Source organism: Suncus etruscus, chromosome 11 (genome assembly GCF_024139225.1).
Source record: "Suncus etruscus isolate mSunEtr1 chromosome 11, mSunEtr1.pri.cur, whole genome shotgun sequence".
Taxonomy (NCBI): Eukaryota; Metazoa; Chordata; class Mammalia; order Eulipotyphla; family Soricidae; genus Suncus; species Suncus etruscus.
The window spans coordinates 17,598,525-17,613,304 of NC_064858.1; positions in this window are offsets into that span (position 1 = coordinate 17,598,525).

Consider the following 14,780-nt stretch of genomic DNA (forward strand, 5'->3'; position numbering starts at 1 on the left):
AAGAGAATTAAGAAAATTTAAAGGGAATAATCTAAACAAACCCATAAAAGCATAAAATTTCTTTTATCGTCCAAATAATTTTCTATGGCCCACTGACCAAAAGAATACCACTCAGAAATAACTGACAAATTTATGCAAATGTCTGCATTGTCATTAGTTCCCGAATTGAGAACATCAACCTGTCAGCTGCAGCATATGGTAGGACTCAGCTGTTTTGGCTACATCTTTTTGTTGACTTTTCTCATATTCTTCAAAGGACTGTTTTGAGCCTTATTTGCTTTGTTTCAATTCCTCACCTTATCATTCAAGATTTAGAAGAGATAGAAAAAATTAACCCAAAGTTCCTCATTTTCTTTTTTATATCCTCCAGATTGTGCTACTTAATTTTTTATTAATTTCTTCATTCATTCAAATATGTTTATTGAGCTCCTAAATAGTCCAGGCTTAAATGTTGAGCACACAACAGTGGAAAGACAGATAATGCCCATCTCCATGGATACTGAAAAACATTGAGAACCATTCTTTTCTCATTTTCTCCTCTCCCTCAAAGATTAATCTCTTCTGTAGTCTCCAGGGTCCTGCAAAATTCAGTCTAATCAAGTAAAATAAAAAACTAAAAACCACAGATTTAAAAATAATAATTGGAGTTGAAGAGATAGTACATTTGGGATTAGTACACTTGCCTTCATTCAGCCAGTCCTAATTCTAGCCCCAGCATTGCATATGTCCCCTTATTTACATACGATTCCCCCAGCACTGGTAGGAGTGAAAAGTGAGCTCAGAACCTCTAAATACTATGAGGTGTGACCCATACTTATTTAAGTAAAAATAAATAAAATAAATGAAAGGCTAAAATTAATCCGTACCCAAATCATGACTATACCATTTACTTGTCATGAGTCTGAACAAATGAAAGCCCCTCTCTGAGCTTGTGTCCTGAATAAAAATAGTTAACACCTAATATGCAGGAGATGAGATAAGTAGAGCGTGACAGAGTTGAATAAAATACCTGCATTTGATATATATTTGATAACAGTCATTATTATCATCATTGCATTGTCACTTTCTCAACTTCTACATAAAATTTTAAATTTTTTTTCTTTCTCAGTAGTTTCTTTTTCATTTGCAGCAAGGATTCTGCCATATTACAGAACCCTGCCCAAAAGACCATGTGGGCTATACAGGTGTGGGATTAAATTCTGCTTTATCCAAAACAAAGACCTTCACCAGCGCCCAGTGTCCTCTTTCACCACTTCTTTTTACATGTACAAGGCCCACCTATACTGGATTAGCTCCAGAGAGAGGTACTTTGTCTATCACTAGGCTCTCCCCCACCCAGCTGTGCATTGAACTGATCAATAAAGAAATGTCAGTTTTGGCAGGCTCCGGTAACAAGGTTGGAAGTCATTGCCCCCAAATCCATGCTTTTTACCCTTATGCTTGGTTTGGTTTATTAATTCCCATGGTGACCCTGGTCCAGACCCATTCTCCTAGGGTTGGAGTATGGCAAATGTGCTTTACATACAGGGACTTTTTTTTTTTTTTTTTTTTTTTTTTTACCAGCTCCCAGGCAGTCTTCACATTAGAATGAAGATGCTTCTTTTTGAATCATTATCTAACCATACTGACCCTATCTCTCTTTCTCTCATAAATGTTTTTTCTGTGACTCTTTTTCAAAGGCTACAATGCTGATGGCAGATTATACATATCAACCTCTGGAGCCTAGAACATCAAGAAAAATGTTTTTACTTTAGATAGTTTTTACTGTATTCAATTTTCCCACTTGGCTCTTTTTGGGTGAGACTGTGAACACTAATTAGCTACAAATACAGGACATTTAACTTTCACTGCAGGATTTCTTTTGCTTTGGTTTTAGTTGTTTTGAGCACCTTTCAGTGCTCAGGGCCTAGACCTGGCTTTGTGCTCAGTGATCATTCCTGATAGTACTCAGGCGACCATGTGAAATGATGGGAATTGAACCCAGTTCATCCACATGCAAGACATACCCTACTCACTATACTCACTTCACCCCTCAAGATAAATTCTTTTTTTTTTTTTGTTTTTTGTTTTTTGTTTTTGGGCCACACCCGGCGGTGCTCAGGGGTTACTCCTGGCTGTCTGCTCAGAAATAGCTCCTGGCAGGCACGGGGGACCATATGGGACACCGGGATTCGAACCAACCACCTTTGGTCCTGGATCGGCTGTTTGCAAGGCAAATGCCACTATGCTATCTCTCCGGGCCCTCAAGATAAATTCTTGGCATGAGTTTCTCTGCTTGCTTTTTCACTTTCAATCTAGATAATTAAAGATCTGGTATCTTGGTTAAATGCCTAAGTTAAATGTAACTTCCTGAAAACTCCAATTGGCCTGCTTAGGTATCTGTTTTGCATTTAATCAAATGTAAAAGGCTTCTTGAGTTTCATTTTCTTGGAACTACAGAACATAATTCTATTGATTTTGCTTTTGGATGTACAATTGGGAGGTGGTAATGATGGCTATTTCAAGGTAGCAGGCGAAGTTTAACATAATATAATTTTAAAATGTGAAAAGACACAGACAGACAGGGTTTATGATGGTGTTCATTCACTGGGTGAACCATGAGGAAATAGCATAGACAGGGTGAATCGAACACATGACACTGATTTTCTCACAATTCTGAAGGCTAGAGATCTGAAAATAAGTTGCTATTGAATCCTGTGCCCTCTTGCCTTTGGTGTGTAGATGGTTGTATTTTCTTTGTGTATTGACATGCTCTTGCTTCATGTAAATTGTATGCCAACTTCCTTTTGTAGGAAGCCCAATGACATTGGATTAAGTCCCATTTTAATTACATCATTTTTATTTACCTTTTTAAAGATATTCTCTCTGGATAAGGTCACATTCTGGGGTGCTTTAACATAAGCCATAACAATGATTTGTTCCATATTAAATTTCACTTTATATACTGGTTTTATTATTCAAAAAACAGTACAGTGCAAATATTCACATAGTTCACTTTATTGTTGATTGTACTAGGACAAGGATATTCTTATATGGGTTATCTGGCAAGTTCATCTGCATCTGCTCACTGTGAGACTATCTTTTCAGGGTATTAGAATTACAGAATCACTGTTAGAGAAATAGGCTCTGTAGTCATATAGGCACAATTCAAACCCCAAATCTGCTACTCTTATAGCCTAGAACTAGCTCTTAACATCTGCTATTTTCATTGCATTAACTACTTAATAAAATAAAAGTAATACCTTCATTTCTACAAGAGATAAAGATCTGATGCCATGATATTCATTGATCAGAAAGAAAACATCTCTCTGTCCCCTTCTGTTTAATGAAAGCGCCCTTGAAAGTCAAAGAGATTAACAGGAAAGACACATGGGTTTCAGTAATATTTACATGAAAGGGAATTTACAAAAAAGAAATGACATTTAAGGGAGTAGTGAGACAGGGTTTTATGTGTCATTTGAACAAAGACAAAGAGGTTAGTGCTTTGCAGAATGGGGAAATGACTCGGGCATACACAGAGAATAGTGGGTTATTTTAGCAAGGGCTTTTAGGTTACTCTTATATTAGTGTTGGCCATCCATTTCCTGAGATTAAAATATCCCTTTCCTTTCTTCCCTTCTAAAAAGTAGGGATGGGGAAGACCTTGAAGGGAAATGTGTGCCCAGCTTTCAGGTAAACAAGGGGAAGAAAGAATATTCCCTTCCTATTGCTTTCTATTGCCTTTAGCTAAAAGTAATTCTTGTGCCAAAGTGGCATATTTGAGATTGGTATGTTCTGATCCCTGTCATCATCACTAGATCTGGCTACAATAAGTGTTGGATATTTGGGGATCATTAGATCCTAAAGCCCCTGTGTCCCCATATAGTACTGGAGCCCATTAGCAGCATGAAAGGGAATAAAACATTGTTTTAGTTACTGCAGGATTAGTAGGGGTGGTGCAGATGGAAGAGGGCTTCCAAATAGTCCTCAGGGGCTTGGGACAGTATTAGGCCTACTAAATTGGTGGTTCAGTGCTAAGGTTTGAAGATAAAGTAGCACTCATGTGCTGTCAGAGATCACCAGGACCATCCTAGTGATGCTCAGGGATTACTTCTGGCTCTGAGTTCAGAAATCACACCTGGTAGGTGAATGGGAGCATATGGAATGATGGAGAGTGAACACTTTATGGCTCTGTGCATGTGCCTTACCCTTTTACTATGTCCCTGGCCCATCTTCCTAGGTTGCTGCTGACACCGGTAAAAACAAGATACTAAGGTATTTGATCACCTCAAAAACTCATCAACTGGGGCCGGGGCAGTGACGCAAAGCTTACATAAGGTGTCTGCCTTGTGCGCTAGCCTAGGACAGACTGCTGTTGGGTCCCCTGGCATCTCATATAGTCCCCCAAGCCAGGATCAATTTCTGAGCACATAGCCAGGAGTAACTCCTGAGCGTCACCAGGTGTGGCCCCAAAACCAAAAACAAACAAACAAAAAAAAACCCCACCTCATCAACTAATCAATCAACTTGAAAATTGTCCTCTCCTCTCCTCTGCTATCCACTGTTCATCCTACACAATTTGTCTCTTGTCCACTTCTTTTCATACTCTGGAATCAGAAAATGCATAATCCTCACTGCCTTCAGAGTAAAATCCAATCACAAAAATCTAGCATCATCTACTCTGACTCTTGCTTTTCATTTGAGAGCTGTCAAGGATTCTGGGGTATATTCCTCTGCCTCTAGATCTTAGAGTGGGGTCATGAATGAAATACCTTTATTTGCCAATACTCATTCAAACACTGCATGCTCTTAATAATAGTCATCAGTTGCCCTGCTGCCACCTCTCCTCAAATTAGCTGATTTCCAGGCCCTATTTGGTTCTTATTTGCTATAGCAGTGCAATTCTTCATAGGTCTAACTTTAAGTCATCAAATCTTTGAAGAAAGAACCAAGTTTAGTTTTTCTCAGTATCTCATTGCCCAGCACAGGTCTGGCATAACCCAGAAATCATGCTTCAATTATTTATTAAAGGAAGGGCACTATTTTGTCTACTATGGTGACTCTGGAAACCAGGAATAACTTATTAGTCTCTGAAGTTCAAGTTTCTATAAAGACAAGGGAAGGGAAGAAATGACTTGTAGTGATCCTGTGAAAATACATGGGTGGGTAAATGAATGGTTGTAATGTAATGAAACAGTTTTCTTAAGTTTCTTTGTACATGACATATGTTAATTTCCCAAATGTATGAGCATCTGTGTATTTTTATGGGGAACACAGTGCTTTCCTAGCATGGAGACACTTGAAATAGGGTTATTTTTCTACCAAATGAAAACCAATTAAATAAATTATAATTTTCCCTTGGTGCTTACAAAGTGTGGGAGTTGTCACCAAACATTACTAAATGTTCTAATTTAGTCATAAATGGTTTGAAAAAATGCAGCATAATTACTACATTCAAAGTAAGTTGTTTTAAATATTTTATCTTGTTCAACATATGCTGTTTAAAGAAAAAAGACCTCAAACTCTAATTGTCAACATTCAATGCAAAAAAGTAAACAACAGCTGAGTATAATGGGATGATAAAGAATCTTTCTATAATTTCTGACATATGGTAAAAAAGAATGTCCATTTTGAAGTAAAAAACAATCATGTTTATCAACTGCACTGTTTTTGTTTTTGGATTCTTTCTCTTGGAAAAACATTCTAGGAACATTTTCTAAAGCAGATGGGTACACGAGAAAAGAATTGTATGGTATGTTAGATCTCAGGCAGGAAAAGCAGTAGGAAATTTCTTAAAAAATATTTTAATCTGTTATCCAGGTTTTAAGCTTAGAAGAGTTATTTAAAACCCATTCTCTTTAGAGGGAAGCACTTTGGGGAAGAAAAAGCAAACAAGCCTTGTGCTGTTCTTATCAGAAACTTCAAAGCAGTTCTCATTAGGAAAATCTAAATCAACACAACAATGAGATATCATCTTATACCAGTGAGAATGGCAAACATCAAAAACACTGGAACTATCTGTTGGCACCACTGGTGAGCATGTTATCTGATCCAATCCTGATAGAAATCAGTATGAAAGGTTCTTAATAAACTCAGAATTAAGCTGCCACACTGTAGATAAACACATAAAGTACACACCCAGCTTCCCCCAAGTACCCCCAATTGGCCTCAGCAGTAAAAAGGAGATGTAGCTAAACACAGAACACACAACCTGCTTTCCCTTAAACACACAGAGTTCAGACCCTACTTTCCCTTAACCCAATTGGCTGAAACACATTATCAATATTCCACTCTTATCTAAAATAAGCTGAGTAGTTTCCACAAAGTTGCTCATGGGTGGTTTGAATCTGTAAGAGCTCATCCTCTGCTGTCCAGCCCCATGCTAAGTCACCCAGTCACAAACTCACTTGAATCTCACATCTCTGGTGTCATCTCCACCATACGACCCAGTAATTTCACTTTGGGATATCTATCCCCAGGATAGAAAAGCATTCATTCAGTACACACATGTATTCATATTCATATATATTCATTGCAACACTCAGTATTAATAGCTTATATTTGGAATTAACCTACTTGTCCAGCAACTGATGAGTAGATTATGAAGATATATATTGCATTTACATAATGAAATACTAAATAACTAAGGAGTGATGTAATCATGCAATTCACTGCAAATGGATGGAACTGGAAGATATGTCAAGTGAATAAAGCCATAGAAAGAAAAATACAGTATGATATCACTTATATTTGGTATTTAGAATAACTGCAGGAGGCAATAAAATGGTTTAAAGAAGAATTGCCTACATCACTCTTGGCCCCTCCTCCTCTTCTTTTTCCTTAGAAAATTGTTAATACTGTGGTTTGTATTTTTTTTTTCAAGGCAGAGCTCTAAGTTAATAAATACACCTGTCCATTTTATTTTATTTTATTTTATTTTAATATTTTTAGTTTTTTGTTTTATTTCATTTGGGGGTCAAACATAGCAGTGCTTTGGGGTTATTCCTGGCTCTTTACTCAGAAACCACTCTTGGCAAGATCAAGGGTAAAGGGGGGGTTAGTAATATGGAATACTGGGGGGCCGGTGAGGTGGCGCTAGAGGTAAGGTGTCTGCCTTGCAAGCACTAGCCAAGGAAGGACCGCGGTTCTATCTCCCGGAGTCCCATATGGTCCCCCAAGCCAGGAGCAATTTCTGAGCTCTTAGCCAGGAGTAACTCCTGAGCATCAAACGGGTGTGGCCCAAAAAAAAAAAAAAAAAAAAAAAAATTAAAGGTTTTTTTTTTTGTGTGTTTGTGGTTTTTTTGGGTCACATCCGGCAGTGCTCAGGGGTTATTCCTGGCTCCGTGCTCAGAAATTGCTCCTGGCAGGCACGAGGGACCATATGAGACACCGGGATTCGAACTGATGACCTTCTGCATGAAAGGCAAATGCCTTACCTCTATGCTATCTCTCCGACCCCAAATTAAAGTTTTTTTTTTTTAGGCTAGCAGAAAACAGAATTCTAAGCAGTAAAAGCAAAAAAATTAGTTTTTCAGAAAAAGATATATTTCAGGAGCCAGAGGGATAGCATAGCAGTAGGGTGCTTGCCTTGCATGTTGCTGACCCAGGATAGACCTAGGTTTGATTCCCGCATCCCATATGGTCCCCCAAGCCTGCCAGGAACGATTTCTGAGCACAGAGCCAGAAATACCCTGGAGAAACTATTGGGGTGGCCCCAAAACAAAACAAAGCAAAACAAACAAAATATATATTATATATTTCAAAGCCTCTTGTATTTATGATTTTAGGGTAATTTGAAACTAACAAAACTTTTGTTTTTGTTTTTTTGTTTTTGTTTTTGTTTTGGGGCCACACCCGGCAGTGCTCAGGGGTTATTCCTGGCTGTCTGCTCAGAAATAGCTCCTGGCAGGCACGGGGGACCATATGGGACACCGGGATTCGAACCAACCACCTTTGGTCCTGAATCGGCTGCTTGCAAGGCAAACACCGCTGTGCTATCTCTCCGGGCCCACTAACAAAACTTTTATATCACACACACACACACACACACACACACACATTTATATTTGCACTATAGCACTACTGCAGCATAGGACAGCATGGTTTATAGGTGTTTACTGACTCCTGCAACATTTAGATCAGCAATTGAGTTACTCATCCATAAAGATTTAATCCCTGTCTTGGAGCAAGACCCTATAGCATTCTATAGGAGACACATTTAGATTATATTCTATTTAGCTCTAGATAATGTTTAGGTAATAGAGTCAAATGTGATTACTAAACTGTGTACTATAGTAATTAAAAAAAATCCAGCACATATTTTGCTAAATCCTAGTAAGAGAAATTCAAAATAACTCAAAATAAATTTCCTGTGACTCAGTCATTCTGTAGCATAATTTTCCCACTGGCAATTTGTGGCCCTCTTAGATTTACACATAATAGCAGCATATATTTGTTGATGATGTGTTCTAAATAGGTATAAAAAAAGATAACACTCCATTCTCCCTCTAACTACCCTGTAGAATTGATTACATTATAATGATTTCTTGTCATTTTCTGTCAGTGAACTCTCAGTAGACATTTAAAAAAAATAAAGATAAAGGAAAATTCAGTAGCTTAGAATACCTGCCTTGAAAGCACCTAGGGCATAAGGTTACAAGTTCAGTATTCTGGTGTCAATATTTGGTGCCAGCATATGATCTTGGTAGGTCTGCTGTTTGAATCTGACAACTCTTCTGTCTATCTGTACTGACACTGCAAGAGATTTCTAGGCTTACCATAGCCAGCTGCATATGAATATCACAACCAACACATGTGAAACAAAATAAACAAGCACTGAATCCTGGATGCTCAGTGTAGAAAGTTGACTGCATACAGGAATCCTGGGTTTGATTCCTAGTACCTCTTGGTTCCCCCGAGCATTGTGAGATGTGATCTCAGAGCACAGAACCAGGAGTAACCCCTATCAATGTTGGGTGTGTTCCCTAAACCAAGAACTGAATATCTAAATAAATTTTAAAAAACAGAATAAAGTGTGCAAGCACAAAGCCAGGAAGGGAATGATATAACATCACAAGTCATTGTAATATAAATAAAGGGGAAAGGGGGAGGGGAGTAAAAAAGAAATGGAAATGCCTTGAATCTGAATGCATGTTTACAGGCTTTAACTATATTGACTTTTGCTCTAATGTGTGAGCACAAAACAGCCAAACAGTGGGATTCAGGGAAAAATGGAAACAGACAATATTTTTTAATCAGAGCTGTGGTTATTGAAAGGAAATGGGTAGGTTGGGCTTTGCTGTGCAAGAGAGAGGAAGGGCATGAACTTACTTTGCATCCTATGTCAGACATCATGCCAGATGCTTACATAAGTCATCTTAGCACCTCACACCAAACCTGAATATTTCAAGATGGATAGGCTGAGATCTGAGGAAGGTAAGTAATTGCTCACATTTGAAAGGTCCTAGACTGCAGCTCAGAGCAATCTACTTGGAAAAGCAGAACTTTTTCTGGTAAGCAAAGCTTGTCCTATCTATTATGGCAAAGGACAGCTATATCTCAAACTCGTCTGGATCTCTAGATTTATAAGAATAACATTTGGTCACCTCAAAGAAAAATTTATGCTGTTGTTTATATCGTTAGAGATTAATATATAATGATTTTGACTTCATAACAAAGTATAAAGAGCACAGGACAACCAGGTTTCTTTCATAGAAGGTACGAGAGTATCAGAGTCAGGCTGAAGGAGATTAGAATGGAAAATTATTTAAATATCAAAACATCCTGGGAAATCAGACAGCATAATTTCTGAATTCTCTGTAAGTTACTCATAATTAATATTATTTATTCTGAAATTTGCTTCTTGGAACTCTTTGATATTTTTTTTTTATCTACTGGCTTTTCCTAGTATTCTCTCACAATCTTTTCTTTTTTTTATTGTGGTAAAAGTGAATTACAAATCTTTCACAGTAATATTTAAGGCACATAGTGACAATGAATGAGGAGCATTCCCACCACCAGTGCTGTCCTCCCTTCATCCCTGTTCCCAGCATGCATCCCATATCTCCCTCCTTTACCCCCCGTAATGCTAGTCTCAAATCTTTTAAGGGTTCTTTGTTTGACCCACAACTGGTTGTACTCAGTGCTGACACCCTGGTCTAGAAGTTCAGGGATCACACTTTGTTGATGCTCAGTGACCATATGGGCTGTATGAGATTGAATTCAAGATGGTCTTATGCAAGGCCACTCAATAGCTTACTCACTGTTCTATCTCTCTAGAACAATCTTTTATTACATCTTTGTACTTGTTGATTCTTTTTTTTTTTTTTTTTTGGTTTTTTGGCCACACCCCGGGTAACGCTCAGTGGGTTACTCCTGGCTATGTGCTCAGAAGTTGCTCCTGGCTTGGGGGACCATATGGGACACCAGGGGATCGAACCCGGGTCCGTCCAAGGCTAGCACAGGCGAAGGCAGGCACCTTACCTTTAGCGCCACCGCGGCCCGGTCCCACTGTTGAGTCTTATTTATCTTTAATTTGCTTATGGATTCTTTCAAGCCCCACTCTGCTTTTTATTCTGAAAACGTTAACTTATCAGTTGTCTAATTCTTTTAATTCTTTTGTTTCTTTGTCTTTTCTTTGTTTTTAGGACCACACCAGTGACGCTCAGGGGGTTACTCCTGGCTTGGAGGACTCCAGGGGATCAAACCGCGTCCATCCTAGTTTAGCCATGTGCAAGACAGACATCCTACTGCTTGTGCCACCGCTCGGCCCTAATTCTCAAGTTTCTTAATTCTTTTTTTTTTTTTTTTTTTTTGGTTTTTGGGTCACAACCTGGCTGTGATCAGGGGTTATTTCCTGGCTCCAGGCTCAGAAATTGCTCCTGGCAGGCACAGGGGACCATATGGGGCACCGGGATTCGAACTGATGACCTCCTGCATGAAAGGCAAACGCCTTACCTCCATGCTATCTCTCTGGCCCCAAGTTTCTTAATTCTAATTTCTGAGAAGTAACTCCTGAATCCAGCTTAAGATTGTTTAGAAAAGCTTTTCATGTCAAATAGAATCTCAGGGGCTGAGCTTGTAGGTTCGGACTGCCCTTTAATTCAGAACTGGGTATACCTAGTTTCTATAGAAGTGACCAGAGATTAGGTAGATATTGTCAAGAATGAAAAGTAGTCACTTATCTATAGCATGTCAACAACAGAAGGTAGTGGAGATGGTAGGAATGTCACAAAGTGGCAGCAGGAAAATCGCAGTAGTACTAAGATTCAGGAAAGACAGAAGTAGGAAAAGATAAAAAATATTTACTATCAAGAACTGAAAGTGTTTGGGGAATGAGCCGCAGACCATGAATCATCCATAAAACATCTACTGAGTCCAGACAGCTTCTTCAAAAGGTATCACTAGATCTCCCTGGAAACACTTTTCTTTCTTCGAGATGTGAGTTTCATAAAAATAGTATGATTTAACTGAGAACTGAGGTTTTTCTTTTCTTTCAACTTTTGTAGAATCTAAGGAAATGGCATTCACTATATTTTTATTTTTCTCTCAGTTACTTTTGTTTGTTTTGTTTGAGGTCACATCAGGCAGTACTCAGGAATTACTCCTGTCTTCACATTTATAGGAATTATTCGTGTTTGGCACATCTGGAATGTCAGGGATCAAACCAGAATGAGGGGAAGATATGTGTAAGGCAAATGCCCTAACCATTGTACTACTGCTCCAGCCTCATTAGTGAACTTATTGTTTTAAATTTAATAAGTTTTTAAACACTAAAAATAAAGCGGTAGGCCTTTTTTTATTCTGCTACCCAGATTTTGCTTCCCTTGTGGAAGCATTCTGGGTAGCTCTTTAGACCTGCACCAATTTGTACAGAAATTCCATTTTATTGTGTGTGTAAATGAACAGACATTTTCAGTACTTTGTTATCTTGGCTATTTATTTTTTTGTTTAAAAGTTCAGGGAGCACTTTTTGGCTACACCGGTGATGCTCAGAGGTTACTCCTGGCTATACACTCAGAAATTGCCTCCTGGTTTGGGGGACCACATGGGACACTGGGAATCTGTCCTGGGTCAGCTGCGGGCAGTACCACTATGCTATGGCTCCTGGCCCCTAAACTTGGATTTTATTTTATTTTATTTTATTTATCTATTTATCTATTTATCTATTTATTTATTTATTTATTTATTTATTTATTTATTTATTTATTTATTTTTGGTTTTTGGGCCACAACTGGTGGTGCTTAGGGGTTACTCCTGGCTGTCTGCTCAGAAATAGCTCCTGGTAGGCATGGGGGACTATATGGGACACCGGGATTTGAACCAACCACCTTTGGTTCTGGATCAGCTGCTTGCAAGGCAAATGCCGCTGTGCTATCTCTCCGGGCCCTAAACTTGGATTTTAAACCCATGAAGTTGATTCCTATGTTGGATGTTCATGGAGTGGTGGAAAGGGTAATTTCAGTAAAGTGGGGAGGGAAGAGGCAGCAACCCTGAGAAGGAAATCTACCACTTTCTCTCTCTCTCTCTCTTCACCTTTCCCACCCTGTGAGCAGCTGGATAGATTTAGGGCTGACAGTCTGTGGTGAGCCCCTACACTGCATGGACACCAAGTCCTGCCAGCCACACTAAGCAACCTTCAATCTGCACCTGATGTCCATTTGTTCTACTTGGCCCAGGACTTAATCCTCACCACCCAAAATATTTTCTTTTTTAATTTTATTCATAGTTTCTTTGTTTAAGTACTCTGGTTACAGAAATGGTTGTAGTTGGTTTTCAGTCATCAAACATACACCACCCATCACCAGTGTAACTTTCCCACCACCAATGGTCCCCATTTTATTCCTCCTCCACTCCCAGCCTGTCTCTAGGACAGGAATTTTACTTCTCTCTCTCTCTCTCTCTCTCTCTCTCTCTCTCTCTCTCTCTCTCTCTCTCTCTCTTTCTCTCTCTCTCTCTGTCTCTCTCTCTCTTTCTCTCTCTCTCTCTCTCTCTCTCTCTCTCTCTCTTTCTCTAACTCTTTCTTTCTCCCCCATCTCTCTTTCTCTCTCTCATTGTCATGATAGTTGCCAGGGCAGTTACTCATGGCTTTTTGTGGTGAAATTCACATCATCGGCTGGTCTTTTTGGGCCCTTATGTCTATTATCTCTGGATATAATTAACATACTGTTTATTATTCTTGTTATATCCCTCAGATGAGACTATTCTATGTCTATCCCTCTCCATCCAACTCATTTCACTCAGCATAAAAGTTTCCATGTCCATCCATATATAGGCAAATTTAGTGACTTTATTTTTCCTAATCATTGCATAATACTTCATTGTGTAGATGTATCACAGTTTCTTTAGACACTTATATGTTCTTGGGCACCTAGGTTGTTTCTAGATTCAGACTATTGTACACAGTGCTGCAATGAATATAGGAGTGCTGAGGGCATTTTTGTATTGCATTTTTGTGTTCCTAGGGTATATCCATAGGAGTGGTATTGCTGGATCATATGGGAACTCCATCTTCAGTTTTGTTTTCTTTCCATATTGTTTTCCATAAAGGCTAGACTAGACAGCATTCCTACCAAAAGTGAATTAGACTTCCTTTTTCCCCCCAACCATGCCAGCACTGTTTGTTCTTGTTCGTTGTGATGTGTCCTAGTCTTTGTGGTATGAGATGATGAGATGAGAGCTCATCTTTGAGGAGATATCTGTTCATTTCTTTATTTCCAATTTTGGGTGAGATTATATATTATTTTAGATTTTTTTTTCTGCCAGTACCTTGTATATCTTATATATATTACCCCCTTATCAAATGGGTATTGGGTGACAAGTTTCTCCCATTCTGTGGGTGGCCTTTGTATCCTAGTTGCTGTTTCTGTGGAAGTGCAGAAACTTCTCAGTTCAATGTAGTCCCATTTGTTTATCTTTGCTTCCACTTGCTTGGACAGTGATGTTTCAACTTTGAAGATACTTTTAGTTCCAATGTCATGGAGAGTTCTGACTACATTTTCCTTTATGCACCTTCTGGGATTTGGTTTAATATTAAGATCTTTAATTTACTTTTATCTGACCTTTGTGCATGGTATTAAATAGAGTTCACTTTTTTTTTTTGCTTGTAATTGACCAATTAATGCACTACTTGTTAACACTACTTGTCAAAGAGGCTTCCCTTAAACCACATTGTGTTTCTTGCCCCATTATAAAAGATTAATTGATAGTATGTTGGGGGGGGTCATTCTCTGAATACTGAATACTGAAGTCTATTCCATTGATTTGAGGGTATGTCTTTACTCCAATACCAGGCTGTTTAATGACAATTGCTCTGTAGTACAATTTAAAGTTGGGGAAAGTGATGCCTCCCATCTTCTTTTTTCTAAGAATTGCTTTAGCTATTCATGGGCACTTATTGTTCCGAATGAATTTTAAGAGTATTTAATCCACTTTGAAGAATGTCATGAGTATCAGTAGAGGGATTTCATCAAATTTGAACAATGCTTTGGAGAGTATTAATATTTGGGGGGGACACACCTGGTTATGCTCAGGGGTTGCTCCTAGTTATGGAGCTCAGAAATAGCTCCTGGCTTGGGGACCATATGGGACATAGGGGGACTGAACTGCGGTTCGTCTGGGTCAGCTGCATGCAGGGCAAACGGCCTACCACTGCGCCATCTCTCGGGCCCCAATTATTTCTATTTTAATGATATTGATCCTCCCAATTCATACACAAGGTATATGTCTCTATTTTTTGTGTTGCCTTTTATTTATTCAAGTAGTATTTTGTGGTATTTCTTGCATAGATCTTTCAGTTCCTT